A 21,606-nucleotide genomic window follows, 5' to 3' on the forward strand; every position below is an offset into this window, starting at 1 on the left:
AGTGGAGGAGTTCAAGTATCTCAGGGTCTTGTTCACAAGTGAGGGAAGAATGGAGCGTGAGATCGACAGGCAGATCGTTGCGGCATCCGCAGTGATGCGGGCTCTGCATCGGTCTGTCGTGGTGAAAAAGGAGCTGAGCCGTAAGGCAAAGCTCTCAATTTACCAGTCGATCTACACTCCTACCCTCACCTATGGTCATGAGCTATGGGTAGTGACGAGAAAGAGCGAGATCGCAATACAAGCGGCTGAAATGAGTTTCCTCCGCAGGGTGTCTGGGCTTTCCCTTAAAGATAGGGTGAGAAGCTCAGTCATCCGGGAGGGGCTCAGAGTAGAGCCGCTGCTCCTCCGCATCGAGAGGAGTCAGATGAGGTGGCTCGGGCATCTGATCAGGATGCCTCCTGGTGAGGTGTTCCGGGCACGTCCAACCGGGAGGAGGCCCCGGGGAAGACCCAGGACACGCTGGAGGGACTATGTCTCCCGCTGGCCTGGGAACGCCTTTGGGATTCTCCGGAAGAGCTGGAAGAAGTGGCCGGGAGAGGGAAGTCTGGGCCTCTCTGCTTAAGCTGCTGCCCCCGCGACCCGACCTCGGATAAGCGGAAGAGGATGGATGGATGGAGAATGAGAAATAATAAAAAGATATGACACTGAAGCACATAGACAAGCTAAAAGCAATCCTGAATATAACCTAATAAGTTCTTTTAGGTAGCAGCAACCTGGTGGCCATTTTATGGGTGGCCAGGAAAGTTTATTGAAATAAAAGCACAATCCCCATAGTAAGGTCACAGTGCATATGTGTTCAGCATCTATAATCAAGTGTAAGTATTGTGTTTATTGATCATTAATCTTAAATAAATAAAGGATGGCATAAGTGACCTGTAAACCCACTACCTGTCCACTTGATCCTATTCCCTCACATCTTCTTCAGGCCATCTCCCCCTTACTCTTTCCTGCAATTACATACATCATTAACACCTCACACAGCTCAGGCACATTTCCTACCATCTTCAAACACGCTCTGATAACCCCACTCCTCAAAAAACTAACACTCAATCCGTCCCAAGTTAACAATTACTGGCCTTTCTCTCGCCTTTCCTTTCCAAAATACTTGTGTGTTTTTTTCTAAACAGGTCACTTCTTTCCTTGTACAGAATTAATTGCTCGATACCAACCAGTTCAGCTTCAAGTGTAATCATTCAACTGAGGTGGCTCTACTGACTGTGGTTGACCAACTACAACTTGCTAGAGCGTCCAACATGTCATCAGTCCTGATCCTGCTAGACCTCTCGTCTGCCTTTGACACGGTCAACCACGACATCCTCGTTTCCACCCTTTCTGACCTTGGTATCACTGGATTCTCTCAAATGGTCTGAGTCCTGCCTCTCGGGGAGATCCTACAGTGTGTCCTGGCGAGGAGAGTTGTCAAAGGCATACCAGACATGCAAAGGTTTACCCCAATTATTGGCGCTGGGTCTTCTACTTTTCTCTCTATACATCACCTCACTAGGCTCCATCATCTAATCCCATAGTTTCTCTTATCAGTGCTATGATAGATAGATAGATAGATAGATAGATAGATAGATAGATAGATAGATAGATAGATAGATAGATAGATAGATAGATACTTTATTAATCCCAAGGGGAAATTCACATAATCCAGCAGCAGTATACTGATACAAAAAAATATTAAATTAAAGAGTACTGTAATAAAAATGCATGTAAAAGCAGACAATAACTTTGAGTAATGTTAGCATTTACTCCCCCGGGTGGAATTGAAATGTCGCATAGTGTAGGGGAGGAACAATCTCCTCAGTCTGTCACTGAAGCTACTCCTCTGCCTGGAGATGACACTGTTCAGTGGATGCAGTGGATTCTTCATGATTGACAGGAGTTTGCTTAATGTCCGTCACTCTGCTACAGATGTTAAGCTGTCCAACTTTACTCCTACAATACAGCCTGCCTTCTTAACAAGTTTGTCCAGGTGTGAGACGTCCTTCTTCTTTATGCTGCCTCCCCAGCGCACCACCGCGTATAAGAGGGCACTCGCCACAACCGCCTGGTAGAACATCTGCAGCACTAAGAAAGTATAGTCGAAAGTATATTCTGACCTTTCTTACACAGAGCATCAGTATTAGCAGACCAGTCCAATTTGTCATCCAGCTGCACTCCCAGGTATTTATAGGTTTGCACCCTCTGCACACAGTCTCCTCTGATGATCACAGGGTCCATGAGGGGCCTGGGCCTCCTAAAATCCACCACCAGTTCCTTGGTCTTGCTGGTGTTCAAATGTAAGTGGTTTGAGTCGCACCATTTAACAAAGTCTTTGATTATCTTCCTGTACTCCTCCTCCTGCCCACTCCTGATGCAGCCCACAATAGCAGTGTCATCAGCGAACATTTGCACGTGGCAGGACTCCGAGTCGTATTGGAAGTCTGATGTATATAGGCTGAACAGGACAGAATAGGCTGAACAGGACCGATATGCCGATAATACACAGCTACAGTACCTATCATTCCCTCTGGAGGACAATACAGTATCAGCTAGAGTCTCTGTATGTCTTGCTGACATCTCAAAGTGGATGGAGGACCGCCGCCATCTACAGCTCAACCTGGCAATAGCTTCTTAAGATCGCGGCCAGCCAGTCTGTTCCACTCCCCATCTCTGTACATATTGGCTCACTATGACTAACACCTGAGAGGTCTGTATACAGCCTTGGGGTGATGATTGATTAGCAGTTATCTTTTTTCTGACCATATTTCTGTTTCTCATTTATGCAGATTCACGCTATACAATATCCACAAGATCAGACCTTATTTCACAGAGCATGCAGGACAACTTCTGGTCCAGGCTTTGGTCTTGTCGTATCTTGACTACTGCAGCTCACTTCTGGCAGGACTATCTGCATGTGCTATCAAGCCACTGCATATGATTCAGAATGCCACTGCCTGTTTTATATTTAACCAGCTGGGATGGGCATATGTTACTCCTCTCTTCAGGTCACTGCATTGGCTCCCTCTAACATCCATCCATCCATTTTCTAACCCGCTGAATCCGAACACAGGGTCACGGGGGTCTGCTGGAGCCAATCCTAGCCAACACAGGGCACAAGGCAGGGACCAATCCTGGGTAGGGTGCCAACCCACCGCAGTCCCTCTAACAGCACACATTAAGTTCAAATCCCTAATGCCTGCCTGCGGAGTAGTCAGTGGGTCAGCTCCTGAGTATATGAACAGACTGATGAGGTGCTGAACACCTTCTCACCCACTCATTTCTTCCAGAAAAGAGCATCCAGTGATGCTGCCTCTGCGTGGTATCAAGTCTCAATCCAGACTCTTTTCCTGTGTAGTTCCTAGTTGGTGGAATGAGCTGCCCACCTCCATCTGAACTGCTGACTCCCTCAATGTATTTAAAAAGCAACTGAAAACCCATCTGTCCTGCGAATATCTATCTAATTGATTGAGGAGAGAAAAAACTATGTTCTGTGATCATTTATATTGTTGGTTAATTTGTTGTTTAAGTTTAATTGCTTTATTGATTTTAATCTATGACTATAACTTATAAGTTATTACATGTTTTCACTTGTGGCAATCAACTTTTGTTACCTATACTTTTACACTTGTTGAACAGTCTCTAGCCTTATATTACTCAATTATGTTTACCTCTGTTGTCGCTTTGGATAAAAATGTCCACCAAGAAAATAAATGTAAATATGTCTAAGGCAAGGTGATCAGAAAACCGAGAGATAACCATCATAATGGCCAAAAGAAAAAGAAGAGCAGTGACATCTGCTGAATCCCAGGCAAATTGCAGGAATCAATTAAAAGAAGAAGATCATACACTGAAACACACAGATAAGCAAGACGTAATCCTACATAAAGACCAATTGAGCAACAAATTGGCTCATAGGCATTCAAAACCAAATCCAGGATACAGAATTCAAGAATGCCCCAGAGACAGAAATGCACAGCGACAATCCAGAAGATCATCACATAGTCTGAACTTATGACCATATGAAAGCATTGCTTTTATATCCTTACAAAGATATTTATTTGAAGACTGTGTGAACAATGTCAAGTTGTATAGTCTAATGTTGAAAACAAAAGAATGCGTTGCCAAAACAGAAAAGGTCCACTTGTTCTACATGGAACAACAGAAGTAAAATACATTTTTGCTTCTAGAGGAATTTAAAGAAGTAACTCTTTAAAAAACATAAGCTGTATCAACAGCTCCGTATATTTAGCTTAGTCTTATTTGCATTTCATTTTTGAACATTAGGCAGGGCCATCTTAACGAATAGGCATGCTGGGCAGTTGCCAAGGGGTCCCACGAGCATAGGGGCCCCCATGTTAATCTATGTATTTTATGTCTTGTTGAGTGGTTATGTAGGTAGGGGCCCCAGTGTACTGCTTTTCCCGGTGGGCCAATAATGCTGTCAAGACAGCCCTGACAGTAGGCCTACTTGTTTCTCTGGTATCTTATTACACTGTATCATAGCATGTCATATAATGTCTTAAAGATTCTAGTTCTAACTGATATATATTTTATGTTTATATCAAATATTACGATAATTATGTATTTATTTCTAATTTGGAATACTTACTGTTTTACTTATTTTTAACTGTCACAGTTTTTTAAATAGTTTGTATCTGCTGTGTTATTCTACTATGTGCTGTAATGTCACAACATGTTTCTATGCCAGCAGTATTTGAAGCAAACAATTTTGATTGTACTGTAAGGAATGGTGACAATAAATTGACCTGGACATGCAATTTGTTTGCTACTACAGTATGTGTCACCTCTTTGTACAGTGTTATATTTGATGTTTAAGGATTTCACCTTCTGTCTTTTATGTGATGCTGAGGTCTGTTTAAAGTAACTTTCATGGAGCAATAAAATTTGACCTGAGTTGCATTTTAGTAATTTGTGTTTGGTCTTTAGTGAATGAATGTGAAATAATGAGACAAGGAAACTTCTGAGAATGAAACCTCTGTTATTGCTGTCTCTTGTTTCTGCAAGTAGAAAAGTTAAAACAACAGTTGAAATAAAAAAAGAAAATGCAAAACCATCCCTATGGGCTAGATCCTGCCCATTGCTGCCTAAATAGAGTCGGACTTTCTGCATTGTTAACCTGAGTAATTTTAATAAATAAATGGAGAGTTTTCAGTTTTTTGTTTTTTTTTCCCAAGAGAAAGTGTGTAAAAATATACACGAAATAAAGAAGTTATAATCATTTGGAAAAGTGCATGGTACTAAATATATTGCTAAATGGTTTTTAAATTGTATCTTATTATCATGCCATACTGTGTGATATTATATCATTACTACCAGTCAATCAATCCATTCCCTGATGAGACCTTAATATGACTTAGAACTTTCAGAAAGGGCAGTAGACAGCAATTCATATTACAGCCTTTTACTGAAGCTCTGTGTTCTCACTTATTACATTTCTGTAAAAATTCCCCCCTTGGGGACAAATAAAGTACTATCTATCTATCTATCTATCTATCTATCTATCTATCTATCTATCTATCTATCTATCTATCTATCTATCTATCTATCTATCTATCATCAGTGTAAAAACAGATTGATATATATCAATGCATTGATTCACATCATGAGAGATATGTGCATCGATTCGCCTTTTAAAAATCAAGGTTCACCATTAGGCCTCTCATTCCTAAATCTTCAGCTGTGGTTCCAAATTACAATAAAATGTACCTTATAAACATAATATGACATGCTTTTTTAACACAATCTTATTTTAAATTTTGAAAGTCTTTTTTACATCTCTAAGGTTTCCTTGCACACATCAAAAAGGTCCTAAAGGTCAAACAATATTTGTCAAGGAGTAGCACTGGACAGAACAGCCTATAATTCATACTGGGATTAGTTTTGGATTGATAGTTGTTCTTTTGCAATAGCATATAAATACAGTACTCGTGCCTAATAATGTTACATTAGAGAAGTATTTTAAGTACATATTATAGAACTGAATTTTACTCTGCTTTAGATTGTAAACAGTATCCCTTTTTTCTTTTGTCAGTTATTTAAAATCCTTGAATTGATTGTAATTTGACATGCACTCTTACTGTATATAATGTTTTTGCCTGGATAGTAAGTAAAACAGAAGAGTTAAGAAAGGATGTATTTTATCGCTTTTTATTATGTTGTACCAAGCCATATTATATTGTATCTCTTTGCATGTTATGGCGAAAAATTCCTATATCATATTGTTTCCTCAAGTATTGACAATGTGTTGTATTATTAGTATGCCACACTGCTACTGTTGTGCCTTACAAGTATGGGAATAATTAATATATGACGAAGAATTTTATTGTAACACCCGCTTTAACCCAATTTCCATTTGCCCTAGATTGGAAGAGGACTTGTCTGGGGGACTGTAAAGTCACATCCAATGATTATCCCACTACTCCCTCCATAAAAACTGAGCAGACATTGTCATTCTTGACCTATAGCTCATAGAGGACATAAATCAGCATAAGTCTATCTATCTATCTATCTATCTATCTATCTATCTATCTATCTATCTATCTATCTATCTATCTATCTATCTATCTATCTATCTATCTGATAGTACATAACTGACCTCATTGGATGTGACATTACTTTTCTGCTATATAACATATTGTTAGGGTTTTCTGTTATATTGACTTACTTTCGTTTTTTGTATGAAATTCAGTTGACTCCAGATTGACCCTCTCTGAGTGTCCTTTGAGAGTGTCCTGTGATGTGCTGGCACACCCTCAGGTGCTGCTTCCCAGATGGCACTCACCATTGCCAGGTTACTATCCAGTCATCAGGACCCTGAACTTTGTAAATAGGTTAGTAAATGCATAGGTCAGCCCTGGAGGTCTGCAGTGGCAGCAGGGTTTTGTTTTAACCAGTTTTTTAATTAGACCCATTTATTTACTAAAGCAATATCTTTGTTTGAGCTTAGTGTTAGTTAACTTGTTTATTATGATTCAGAACCCATGGTCACCTATTTTAAATTTAAACATTTGTATTAAGTCTTTAATTGTTGCTTGTTTTCTTCACCTGCCACCACTTACTAATGAGGTGCAAAAGACAACCACAAGCTCTCCAGCTAATGTGCTCCTATTTAAACCTTTGAATATGCATCATGAAGTATCTGAGTTAATGCAATGTTTTGAAATAAATGAGAGAGAATGGAAGAATCAAGAGGTAGAAATCTGTTCCAGACCACAAAACACATGGATAATGTTCTTGGAACACAGAAAATCTACAATCTGATAAAGATTTGTCTTGAACGAATGAAAGCACCAACAAGTCATGTAATTAAATACTAAATTTCATTTTGTACTAGACCTGGCTCCTAATTACAAAACTGGCTGTAATGAAAACCTGTACACACTGCAGACCCCCAGGACCAGAATCGAGTACCCTGGTATAGATCAATGATCAATCTGGTGGAGATTGAAACATAATTTAATAAAAAAAATATTTTGTATATTTTCTCTTTACCTGCATGCCACATATCTTATCCTTTCCTATCCTTTTGTAATTATATCTGTAATTATATATATATATATATATATATATATAGTGGCATCCGGCCGGGACGCCCAGGAGGACCGGAGGAGGGCTTGTACCTCCTCCAGACCGCGAGGAGGCATCCGCCCTGGTTATGTTGGGGGCCACGGGTAAAGGGCTTTGAAGCCCAGCCCTGTTGGGACCCCTGGCCACCGCCAGGCGGCGCCCCAGTGCCTGAACAACCCTGGAAGACGACAGTGGACACCCGGACGGCTTCCAGGTGCGCCGGCACTTCCGCCACACTGGGGCGTGTCTACGGAGGACTGCCGGGGAGCAGCTGGAGCCCATCCGGGTTCCTATTTAAGGGGCCGCCTCCCTTCATTCGAGAGCAGAAGTCGGGTGGAAGAGAGGCGACCAGGAGAAAGGCTATTTGACTGTGGGCCCTGGACATTGAGGGAATGGTGCTGGAGGCACTGGGAAGTGCACTGACTTTATTTGTAAATATTGTATAAATAAAACGTGTGTTGGGTGAACTTAAGATGTCTGTCTGTCTGTGTCCGGGTTCAAGTTCACAATATATATATATATATATATATATATATTGTGAACGGGACCCAGACGGACAGATGGACAACAGTTTAGCACCCATCACACTCATTTAATATATACAATATTTACAAAGTCACTTGTGCACACCCTGTGCCTCCAGCACCGATCCCCCAAAGTCCAGGCCTCACAGTCACCAAATGCCAGTCCTCTCTCCAGCTCTGTCCTTCTTCCACCCGACTTCCGCTCTTGAATGAAGGGAGGCGGCCCCTTTTATCACACCCTGGATGGGCTCCAGGCTTCGCCCCAGTGTGGCGGAAGTGCTGGCTGCGCACCCGGAAGCACTCTGGGTGACCCCTGGCTTCTTCAGGCACCGGGGCGCCACCTGCCGGTGGCCACGGGTCCCTACAGGGTTGGGCTTCCAAGCCCCTTACCCGAGGCCACCAACAAAACCAAGGTGGTCCCCTCGGGCGTCCCGGCCGGGTTCCACCCCAGCCGCCTGAGACAGTGCCTCACTGCCAGCGAAGACCCGTCTGTCGGAGCGACACATCCCGAGAGGGCAGCATGTCCCCGGAGTGGGTCCTACTCCATACCCAGGACCCACCACGGCACCCTGGGACGCACTACTTCAGCACCCCTTCCGAGGCCTTCTCGCTCCTCTGGTCTGCACCGCTCTCGCCTCTACAGTCCCCGCCAGCTGGGGCACCATCCAGTCGCCAGTGGAGAGTCCTCCCTCGGAGCAGCCCGTTCCAGGAGGGTAGGCTTGTCAGGGCTTCAAACCTGCGAAGAAACAAAAGGGAGGGCCAGAAGCGCTGCCTGGACACTTGTACCGGGTGTCCCTTCGATTTCTATGCCTGCAGCGCCCTCGACTTGCCTGTTCGGTGCCTCCGCCGTAGGTTCCATGCCCATCCGTTCTTCATTGCCGGGACTGCTCTCGCAGGCAGCTCCTCCACCTGCCCAGGATTCTGCCTTCGCAGACGTGCGCACTCAGCGACATGTCCGTTCCTGTCGGAGGAACCGGCATACACCCCTCCGCTCCTCCTTCCTCTCTTGAACGCCCTGACGGTCTGGGTCTGAGCAAAACAAAAGTTCAAATCCAGCCCCGTCTGCGTCCATGCAGACCGACAGGAGACAGCCGCAGGCTTGGAGCGCAGGGCACTAGAACCCGGGGCACTCATCAGCCGTTGTCCTGCCAGCCCCTGCGATCTCGCTCTCCTCGCTGTGCAGGCAGCCTGCACCGCCGCGTCAGCTGTTGGAGAATCGCGTACTTGTTGCTGGTCATTGTTATCACGGCCGTTTTTGGCGACTTCTCACCTAGGCTGTACAGGAAGGGCAACACTCACCTTCCCCGCCGTACTCCTCCGGCCAAAGGCTCCAGCGTTGCGCCATTCCTCCGCAGCCTGTGGCGCCTCAGATGACATGATCGCCGTCCCCCTCAGCTTCTCCAACTCCACGGAGAGAGCACGTAGCACCTGTAATAAAGGTGACTCTGCGGGCCGAAGGGACTCCTCCGGCTCGCGCAGAGCCACCGCCGAAAACGTTGCCTGCCTCCTGTGGGCCACTCCCTCTGGCCCAATCGCGTCTCTCTCGGGCACGAGACTGACATTCCTTGGTCCTGTCTCTATACAGTCATTGGCGGGCACACAAGACACACCAGCCAATCCCGTGCCTGTCAGCGGGTGGGACTTCCGGTCCGCCGCCATCTTGTCTCCCCTTCTCTAGCTACGGTGGCCTGCCTCCTGGCAGCCTCGCAGCTGCTGCGATTTTTTTGAGCTGCAGCGGCTCCAATTTCGCAGCCTCCTCTGCTGCCGCCCTCGTGCTGCTGACAGCCTGTGGACCGTCATGCTCCCGCCACAGACGCAGATCCGGATCGTCCCTGCCTGTAGAAAACAAGGTAAGTTCAACCCCGAAGGGCCGATTACCACAGGGTAGGGCACTTACCTCCTGGATCCCGTCACTCTGAGGCCCCTGCCTCGGTGTGGCCTTCTGCATCGCAACACCAGCCTGGCCGTCCTTTGTGACAGCACAACTCTATATATATATATACAGTGATCCCTCGCTATATCGCGCTTCAACTTTCGCGGCTCCACTCCATCGCGGATTTTAAATGTAAGCATATCTAAATATATATCACGGATTTTTCGCTGATTTGCGGATTTCTGCAGACAATTGGTCTTTTAATTTCTGGCACATGCTTCCTCAGTTTGATTTCATACAAGGGACGCTATTGGCGGATGGCTTAGAAGCTACCCAATCAGAGCATGTATTACATATTAACTAAAACTCCTCGATATATGATATGCTTCCTGCGTGGTGCTTGATTGTTTGCTTTTCTCTGTCTCTCTCACTCTCTCTGCCTGACGGAGGAAGTGTTAGCAGAGGGGCTGTTTGCACAGAGGCTGTTTGCCTATAGGACACAGACGCTCCTCTACAAAATGCCGCTTTATCGCGGTGCTTCGGCATACTTAAAAGTCGAAAAGCACGTATTGATTTTTTGATTGTTTGCTTTTATCTCGCGCTCTCTCTCTCTGACATTCTCAGCTCCTGACACGCATTCTTTGAAGAGGAAGATATGTTTGCATTCTTTTAATTGTGAGAAAGAACTGTCATCTCTGTCTTGTCATGGAGCACAGTTTAAACTTTTGACTAAAGGGTGTTATTTCATGTCTAGAGGGCTCTAATAATGTTAACAGTGTGGGAGAGTTTATATGGGCAAAAAATCTATAAAAATAATCATACAAACATATGGTTTCTACTTCGCGGATTTTCATCTATCGCAGGGGGTTCTGGAGCATAACCCCTGATCGAGAGGGATTACTGTATATATATATATATACTAGCAAAATACCCGCGATTCGCAGCGGAGAAGTAGTGTGTTAAAGAAGTAATGAAAAAGAAAAGGAAACATTTTGAAAATAACGTAACATGATTGTCAATGTAATTGTTTTCTCACTGTTGTGAGTGATGAGTGTTGCTGTCATACACATATATATATATACACACACACATATATACATATATACATTATATACATATACATCCACATATATATACATATCTACATATACACACATACATATACATACACACACATATATACACACAAATACATATATTGTAATAAGATGAGACTTTTGGCGTGAAAAGGTTTGGGGCAGCCACCCGTTTAATTCGGTTTCCTGGCTGCAAACGTACTTGAGACATCATAGTCAAGTTTACACAACAGAGTCCAAAACAGAACTGCCTGCCAGAGCAAAGGCAGTGGGCTTTATAGTACAGAGGGCGGAAGTGATGTCGTCCTCTGGGCCGGAGCTGGAAGTGACATCATCCTTGGTGCCGGAACCGGAAGTGACCTTATCCTTGGGGCCGGAACCGGAAGTGATGTGTCCTTCCTGGAAATGGCGGCTCCTGGTGGGATTTCCCGGGTAAGACCTGCAGAGAACTCGGAAAGAGCGTCAGCGTACCCCGCTCCCCCCTGGGCAGATGTATAATCAGTATTTTCTAAGCCCTTCAGCTGCCCCCCATGCACACGCAGTGTGACAATATATATATATTAGGCCCCGCCGGGCTGGAGCCCGCCGGGACGCCCAGGAGGACGTGAGGAGGGCTTGTGCCTCCAGACCGCGAGGGGCGCCCGTCCTGGTTCTGTTGGGGGCCACGGGTTGAGGGCATGGAAGCCCTTCCCTGTAGGGGCCCGTGGTCACCGCCAGGCGTGCCCGATGCGGTTTATCCGTCGCGGTTGCCGGTTGGGGCTGGAGCCCGGCCGGGACGCCTGGAGGACCGGAGGAGGGCGAGTGCCTCCTCCAGACGGAGTGGGGGCGTCCGTCCTGGTTAGGCAGGGGGCCTCGGGTACAGGGCTTTGAAGCCCAGCCCTGTAGGGACCCTGGCCACCGCCAGGCGGCGCCCGGTGCCTAATTATCCGGGAGCCGGCACTTCCGCCACACCAAGAAGTGCCGTGGGGAAGACTTTGGGTGGCACCTGGAGAGCGGCCAGGAAGACAGCCGACACTTCCGCCACGCTTAAGCGTATAGAGGCGGAAGCACCTGGGGCTCATCCGGGGCATTATTTAAGGGGCCGCCTCCCTCCAGTAATTGGTGGAAGTCGGGAGGAAGCAGGACGGAGCTGGAGAGCGAGGACGGGAGGCGGCCAGGACAAAGGCACAGAGACTGTGGGCCCTGGACTTTGGGGGAATCAGTGCCAAGGGCGCTGGGGTTGTGAGTGCACGTGAGAACTTGTAAATAGTGTCAATAAACAGTGTGTGGAGCAAAATATGCTGTCCGCCTGTCTGTGCCGGGCCAGGTTTCACAGTGGCGTAGTCGGCAGGATACTCCGCCTGGTTCAAGGCGGGACCTGTATTGTTAAATCAAAAATTTCTGTGAGCGGCCGGCGCAGCAGCGACCCACACACTGGCGCGAGCGCCCGTGCACAACCGCTGAGCGTTTCACCCAAGAAACCGCCCGACAGCGGAATTGCTTTCCCGGTGCGGAGGAGAACCAGACATCGCCGGGCGCAGCGGGCTCCAGTCGCGCTGTCGAGACAGACAGCCAGGCCGGCGTGGCAGCACAGAAGGCCACACCGAGGCGGGGGCCCCGGCATGACGGGATCCCGAGGTAAGTGCCCTGCCCTGCATTCATCGGCCCCTCGGGGTCGGTCTTACCTTCATTTCTACAGGGAGGGACGAACCGGATCCGCGTCCGTGGCAGGAGCACGCGCGCCACGGGCTGTCGGCAGCGCGGCGGCGGCAGCAAGGAAGGCTGCGGAAACGGAGCCGCTGCGGCTCGAAGAATCGCCGCAAACACAACGCGGCGAAGAGGCACGTCTCCGCACTCGGAGCTGGGAAGGCAAGATGGCCGCGGGCCGGAAGTCCCGCCCGCTGACAGGCACGGGATTGGCGGTGTGTCTTGCGTGCCGCCGATGATTGGATAGAGGCGGCCCAAGGAACGCCAGTCTCGTGCCAAACCGAGACCCGATTGGGCCAGAGGGAGTGGCCCAGAGGAGGCAGGCGTCGCGTGGAGCTGATGGACAGGTAAGCCCACCGACGTCTGTCTCTCTCTCTCCACCAGCGGCTCGGCGTGCGTCGGAGGAGTCCCTTCGGCCCGCCAAGCCGCCTTTAGAGGAACTGCTACGTGTTCTCGCCGCTCAGTGTGAGCAGCTGATGGAGATGGCGGTCGCGTCGAGAAAGCCACCGACTGAGACGGAGGATTGGCGCGCGCTGGAACCGGAGGCAGGCAGAACACGGCGGGAGTGGTGAGTGTTGCCGTTCCCGTAGAGCAAGGGGGGGGGTTCGCCGAACATGGCCGTGACCGATTACGGGACGACCGGCTCCGAGTAGGCAACCTCCCAACAGCGGATGCGGCGGTGCAGACAGCTAGCGAGGCGAGGAGCTCGAACACGCAAGGGCTGGTAGGATCGGGGCTGCTGAGTGCCCTGGGTCCTAGCGCCCTGCGCTTCAAGCCTGCAGCTGTCTCCTGTCGCTCTGCCTGGACGCAGACGGGGCTGGATTTGAGCTTTTGCTGTGCTCAGACCCAGACCGTCAGCGCGTCCAAGAAGAGAAGGAGGAACCGAAGGGTGAATGCGGTTCCTCCGATAGGAGAGGACGCGCGCTGTGCGCGCGTCGGGAGAAGGGCCGTCCTCTGGATGGGCAGAGGAGATCCCTGGGCGCTGGGCGAGCTGCCTGCGAGGCGGTGCGAGGCCGGCGAGCGGACGGGCATGGAACCTGCGGCGGAGGACTTCAGCAGGCAAGTTGGGGGCTGTCGGAGGGGGCAGGAGCACGGTCGTACGGAGACCGACGGGCGCCGGGATGAGTGTCCTGGCTGTGCTTCTGGCCCTCTTTTCCTTTATTTTACAGGCCCGAAGCCCGGCGGCGCTGAGGCCGGCGTCGACAGGGACCTGCCCTCCTGGAGCAGGCGCTCGGGAGTGCTCCACGCCGGGAGGACTACGGTGACCCGCTGGGGAACAGCGGGCGGGCGCGCAGACCACAGGGGACGTTTGCGCGGCGAGGGTGCGAAGACAGATGTCCCAGGGTGCCGTGTTGGACCCTGGGGACATAGTAGGACCCTCGCTGGGGCGTGCTGCCCTTTCGGGTTGTGCCGTTCGGACCCACGTGTCCTCGCTAGCGGTGGGGCACTGTGGCCCCGCCGGGCTGGAGCCCCGCCGGGGCGTAGGAAGGGCGTGAGGAGGGCTTGTGCCTCCTCCAGACCGCGAGGGGCGTCCGTCCTGGTTCTGTTGGGGGCCACGGGTTGAGGGCATGGAAGCCCTTCCCTGTAGGGGCCCGTGGTCACCGCCAGGCGGCGCCGATGCCGGTTTATCCCGCGCGGTTGCGGTTGGGGCTGGAGCCCGGCGGGGCGCCTGGAGGACCGGAGGAGGCGAGTGCCTCCTCCAGACGGAGTGGGGCGTCCGTCCTGGTTAGGCAGGGGGCCTCGGGTACAGGGCTTTGAAGCCCAGCCCTGTAGGGACCCGTGGCCACCGCCAGGCGGCGCCCCGGTGCCTAATTATCCCGGGAGCCCGGCACTTCCGCCACACCAGGAAGTGCCGGGGGGAAGACTTTGGGTGGCACCCGGAAAGCTGCCAGGAAGAGAGCCGACACTTCCGCCACGCTTGGGCGTGGCTAGAGGCGAAGCACCTGGGGCTCATCCGGGCATTATTTAAGGGGCCACCTCCCTCCAGTAATTGGTGGAAGTCGGGAGGAAGCAGACGGAGCTGGAGAGCGAGGACGGGAGGCGGCCAGGACAAAGGCACAGAGACTGTGGGCCCTGGACTTTGGGGGAATCAGTGCCAAGGGCGCTGGGGTTGTGAGTGCACGTGAGAACTTGTAAATAGTGTCAATAAACAGTGTGTGGAGCAAAATATGCTGTCCGTCTGTCTGTGCCGGGGCCAGGTTTCACAATATACATACACACACACATATATAAACATATATATACATATACATACATATCTACATATATACATACAGTGGTGTGAAAAACTATTTGCCCCCTTCCTGATTTCTTATTCTTTTGCATGTTTGTCACACAAAATGTTTCTGATCATCAAACACATTTAACCATTAGTCAAATATAACACAAGTAAACACAAAATGCAGTTTTTAAATGATGGTTTTATTATTTAGGAGAAAAATCCAAACCTACATGGCCCTGTGTGAAAAAGTAATTGCCCCCTGAACCTAATAACTGGTTGGGCCACCCTTAGCAGCAATAACTGCAATCAAGCGCTTTGCGATAACTTGCAATGAGTCTTTTACAGCGCTCTGGAGGAATTTTGGCCCACTCATCTTTGCAGAATTGTTGTAATTCAGCTTTATTTGAGGGTTTTCTAGCATGAACCGCCTTTTTAAGGTCATGCCATAGCATCTCAATTGGATTCAGGTCAGGACTTTGACTAGGCCACTCCAAAGTCTTCATTTTGTTTTTCTTCAGCCATTCGAGGTGGATTTGCTGGTGTGTTTTGGGTCATTGTCCTGTTGCAGCACCCAAGATCGCTTCAGCTTGAGTTGACGAACAGATGGCCGGACATTCTCCTTCAGGATTTTTTGGTAGACAGTAGAATTCATGGTTCCATCTATCACAGCAAGCCTTCCAGGTCCTGAAGCAGCAAAACAACCCCAGACCATCACACTACCACCACCATATTTTACTGTTGGTATGATGATCTTTTTCTGAAATGCTGTGTTTCTTTTACGCCAGATGTAACTGGACATTTGCCTTCCAAAAAGTTCAACTTTTGTCTCATCAGTCCACAAGGTATTTTCCCAAAAGTCTTGGCAATCATTGAGATGTTTCTTAGCAAAATTGAGACGAGCCCTAATGTTCTTTTGCTTAACAGTGGTTTGCGCCTTGGAAATCTGCCATGCAGGCCGTTTTTGCCCAGTCTCTTTCTTATGGTGGAGTCGTGAACACTGACCTTAATTGAGGCAAGTGAGGCCTGCAGTTCTTTAGATGTTGTCCTGGGGTCTTTTGTGACCTCTCGGATGAGTCGTCTCTGCGCTCTTGGGGTAATTTTGGTCGGCCGGCCACTCCTGGGAAGGTTCACCACTGTTCCATGTTTTTGCCATTTGTGGATAATGGCTCTCACTGTGGTTTGCTGGAGTCCCAAAGCTTTAGAAATGGCTTTATAACCTTTACCAGACTGATAGATCTCAATTACTTCTGTTCTCATTTGTTCCTGAATTTCTTTGGATCTTGGCATGATGTCTAGCTTTTGAGGTGCTTTTGGTCTACTTCTCTGTGTCAGGCAGCTCCTATTTAAGTGATTTCTTGATTGAAACAGGTGTGGCAGTAATCAGGCCTGGGGGTGGCTACGGAAATTGAACTCAGGTGTGATACACCACAGTCAGGTTATTTTTTAACAAGGGGGCAATTACTTTTTCAGACAGGGCCATGTAGGTTTGGATTTTTTTTCTCCCTAAATAATAAAAACCCTCATTTAAAAACTGCATTTTGTGTTTACTTGTGTTATATTTGACTAATGGTTAAATGTGTTTGATGATCAGAAACATTTTGTGTGACAAACATGCAAAAGAATAAGAAATCAGGAAGGGGGCAAATAGTTTTTCACACCACTGTATATACACACACACACACACATATATATATATACTAGCAGAATACCTGCGCTTCGCAGCGGAGAAGTAGTGTGTTAAAGAAGGTACAAAAAAAAAAAAGGAAAAATTTTTAAAATAATGTTTTGTCATTGATATGAGTGTTGTTCTCATATCTATCTATCTATATATGTTGTTCTCATATCTATCTATATATATATACCCGCGCTTGGCAGCGGAGAAGTAGTGTGTTAAAGAAGGAAAGAGAAAGAAAAGGAAACATTTTGAAAATAACGTAACATGATTGTCAAAGTAATTGTTTTGTGTATTTGGTGGCAGCGTCACAAAGTTATTTTCGTCTAGCTGCATCAGAAAATGTACCACGACGTCTGACACGCCTCCTTTTTACTGTTTTCTCACAGCTTGAATTGCTGCTGTCATATATATATATATACACACACACACATACATACATACATACATACATACATACATACATACATACATACATATATATATACATATATACACATACATATCTTCATATCTACATATCTATATACATATCTACATATACATATATATATATATATATATACATACATACCTATCTACATCATATATACACACACATACATACATACACACACACAAATTATATATATGTGTGTATGTATGTGTGTGTGTGTGTGTGTAGATATATAGACATATACTTGTGTGTATGTTTGTATGTGTCTATATGTGTGTGTATAGGTTTGGTCACTGAGTGCAAGGGAAAAATAATAAATTATAGTCTATAAGTTATTAAACAGTAAAACATTAACGTTTTAAGAAGTACAGGTACATTGAAATTACATTTTCTATGTGAACGTTCAAATTTGTGCCTCTAGTAAAGTGCCTTACCGGCATTTAAAGAAAATTAGTTTTGTGTCCTCTGCAGTGTTAAGAGAGAAAGGCTTTGGTTTGGGATAAAAGGAAAAAAGGTGTAAAGAAAGGAAAGTTGCCTTTTCTTTTATATAGTATAGAGAGATGTGTTCGCTGACGTTATGATCGCCTTTTGGGGACAGTCGCGGTGGGTCTTGTGTAGACTGGTGAGACGTCCCGCCATTAATCGGCTGTGATGGCACTGTCAGTCCTCCACTCCTGTGCGTGTCTTCATAATCCGAGCTGAGGACCTCATAATCGTATACGTGCAAAAGAAAGTGCGAATCGCCTTAATATTATTTTGCCGTGGTGTAGAAATGGGGTCCTGTGTTTGCTCAAAATGCTCACTTTGACTTAAGGCAGAAGCGCAGTCAGCGTCTCAAAGGCCGGCACAGCTATGCTCGCGCGCTGGCTGCTCGACTTTTGCTGGGCAGGAGACCCCAGTTTTGCAGACACGTTCATGATATCAAAAGTCTCAGCTCTTTGGAGGTCATTCATATATATATATAGCAAAATACCCTACTCACAGCGGAGAAGTAGTGTGTTAAAGAAGTAATGAAAAAGAAAAGGAAACATTTTAATAATAATGTAACATGATTGACATTGTCATGAGTGTTGCTGTCATATATATGCCTGCCTAAATAAGTCACCCTCGCTTTGCTCTTACTTTTTTACCATTCATTTAATCATGGCTAGTGGCGGAAAAATTATAAAATGGAAGGAGGATGGCTTTACCAAAACAATTATTGATGGCGAATCAATTATTCATAAAGCTTGAATTGGTGATCTGTTTATCTGTGTTAACCTCATATTTTTTCATACTTCTTCTCAAACTAAGGTGGTGCGAGGGTAAATTGAATCGGGATGCGCTGATCAATGTAATCTGTGTACCAGGAAATCATGCATTGACAAAAGCTCCCCTTTGCTTGTAATGCAAAGTGTGATTAAATGCATTATTTTTAACGCGTTATGGAGCACATGCATCAAAGCTTCTCAGCTGTGCTTGTGCTAAGAAAAGGAAAGATTTTTAAAATAACGTAACACGATTGTCAATGTGACCTTTTGTAAGTAGTGCCTGGAGGATTCAGTGTGGAGAAACTCTAGAGACAGCGTGTGTATTAACTTGTGGATTTTTCTGTGAGTATTTGGTGGCAGTCTGACGAAGTTGCTTCCCAAGACGGCGTTAGCCGCGGCGCTCAGCTCAGAGCGAAATAAGATGAATGGGAGGGGAGATGATGACGTGACTCCCCACCGCCTTAACTGTCAATCCCCACAAACACAGTCTCGGAATTTGCATAAGCACACCCCTTCACCTACAATTTTAACTTAGTTACAAAGTGATCAAAACTCTCGTTTATATCCTGTGTCCTCTCATTAAACTTGTATCCCGCATTACCTGTGGGCATGTGAAACTCCAGCGGTAGCCTGTCTATGAACTTAATTTAAAGTTTAGGTTTACACCTTGCTTTCTTTCCGAGGTAGCAGCACTCATGAATATGGTAGTATATGTCACTCGCCGCTTCTTATTGTTTCGCTGCCTTCTCAATTATATAATGCATGTTTTCTTAAGCGCTTTTTGGAGGTCTTCCTGGTTTTCTACGTACTGCATTGACAGTCAGTTCACGTGATTACGTGGGAGGCGTGATGATGTCACACGAAACTCCGCCCCCCCACGTCTTTCCAGCTCAGCTCTATTACAGTTAATGGAGAAAAATACCTTCCAGTTATGACCATTAGGCGTAGAATTTCGAAATGAAACCTGCCCAACTTTTGTAAGTAAGCTGTAAGGAATGAGCCTGCCAAATTTCAGCCTTCTACCTACACGGGAAGTTGGAGAATTAGTGATGAGTGAGTGAGTGAGTGAGTGAGGGCTTTGCCTTTTATTAGTATAGAAGATATATATATATATATATATATATATATACACACTCTTTGGGATGCGAGCAACTGTTGCTGGGGGTGCCAGAATCCATCAAGGAAGAAAAATGAAAAACATTATTAGTACAAAATCTTAATTTATTTATCCATTCCTAAATAATTAAATGGGCAGGCTATTTCGTATCAGTGCAATATGCTGTTTGTTAAAACGGATGACTCCCACTCTTACGTGCAAGTCTGCATGGATATTATGAACTATCGTATCTGTTCAAGTTCTATTTAAATTTTAAAAAGAAGGAATTTTTATTTAGTCGACAGAAATATCTTTGGTAGGAATGTAAGTTAAATGTAGGCATCATTGCATAAATTTTTCTTCACCATACAAATGTAAAGAGTAAATTCGCCTTACATTCCAAACAAAGATATTTGTGTCGACTAAATAGAACTTGAAAAGATATATTTTTTCGAATGTGATCGCGCAATTCAGATCGAGTTGACGCGCACCGACGCATCAAGCCCGCGTGCTATTGTGGTTTCGCCTACGTGCCTCAATAAGTCACCCTACCCTGGCTCTTACTTTTTTACCGTTTATCTAATGAATACACTGAGTATGGCTTTACCAAAACAATTATTGATGGCGATCCATTATTCATAAAGCTTCAATTGGTGATCTTTCTTACTGCGTTAACCGCAGATTTTTTAATACGTCTCAAACCAAGGGGATGTGAGGGTAAAATGAATCAGGAATGGCTCCAAAATCTGTACTGACCCCTACTCTCTCTTCTGTTTCTTTTTCCGGTTTCTTTGTGGTGGCGGCCTGTGCCACCACCACCTACTCAAAGCATCATGATGCACCAACATTGATGGACTGAAAGCCAGAAGTCTACGTAACCATCATCATCAGGTCCTTCCATGAAAACCCTAAATACAAAGAGGACTGTTTGACTTATGTTAGGTAGATTGCCCAGAGGGGACTGGGCGGTCTCTTGGTCTGGAACCCCTACAGATTTTATTTTTTTTTTCTCCAGCACTTGGAGTTTTTTTTTGTTTTTTCTGTCCACCCTGGCCATCGGACCTTACTTATTCTATGTTAATTAATGTTGACTTATGTTTATTTTTTATTGTGTCTTCTATTTTCTATTCATTTTGTAAAACACTTTGAGCTAAATTTTTTTGTATGAAAATGTGCTATTTAAATAAATGTTGATTGATTGAGTGCACCCCCTCTCAGGAATCGAACCTCGGATTTCGGCGCGAAGCCTCTAGCATTGCGCCACGGTGTGTGGTTTGTCTATTTGAGAGTATGTAGATCGGGGCATATATATACATATATATATATACCCACGCTTCGCAGCGGAGAAGTAGTGTGTTAAAGAAGTTATGAAAAAGAAAAGGGAACATTTTAAAAATAACGTAACATGATTGTCAATATACAGTAATTATTTTGTGAGTGTTATTGAGTGTTGCTGTCATCAAGGATTTGATTATCATTATTTCTTTCAATCAGGTTCGTATTTGTAGGATGTGTTGTGTTCAAGTTACATTCCGTATTTGTCAATCGTTGTAAAGATAACAGGTTTCATTCATCGTTTCGTTTCTTACTGCATCAATAAACAGCTCGTCTTCCTCTTTATCTGAGATGTGACACACTGCATGCACAGGTTTTTTTTTACACTGTCTTCCTTTGTGGGACATTGACTTTTTCCACTGTGTGCTTTGTTTCCGCAGTAGCTGCATTTATGAATATGCTTGTATGTCTGTGCACTGCGTCATTTCACGTGAGCCGCTCGGTGTACATGCATTGAAGGTTCCCAGCTGTGCTGGTGCCATCACGTGCGATGTCCACGGCTGTATTTAATGTTAGCTAAGACCCGGCACTTAAAAGTTTCTCTCGCAGTTTCGCTGAGTTTGTGCCAAACACCACCCTGACCATCTCATCTTCCTCTGCATAAGCACAGTCCTTCACCCGTGAATATTTACCTGTGGCAGTGTTTCTATTGGATTGCCGCTGACGGACGGCCTTATATGGGCAGGCACTAAATTACGTGGGAGGCATAACTCCGCCTCCCACGGGCATCGAGCAGAAGTCTATTATAGTATATGGATGAAAAAATAGGTTCCAGTTATGACCATTACGCGTAGAATTTCGAAATGAAACCTGCCCAACTTTTGTAAGTAAGCTGTAAGGAATGAGCCTGCCAAATTTCAGC

The sequence above is a fragment of the Polypterus senegalus genome, chromosome 1 (genome assembly GCF_016835505.1).
Source record: "Polypterus senegalus isolate Bchr_013 chromosome 1, ASM1683550v1, whole genome shotgun sequence".
In the NCBI taxonomy this organism is placed as follows: Eukaryota; Metazoa; Chordata; class Cladistia; order Polypteriformes; family Polypteridae; genus Polypterus; species Polypterus senegalus.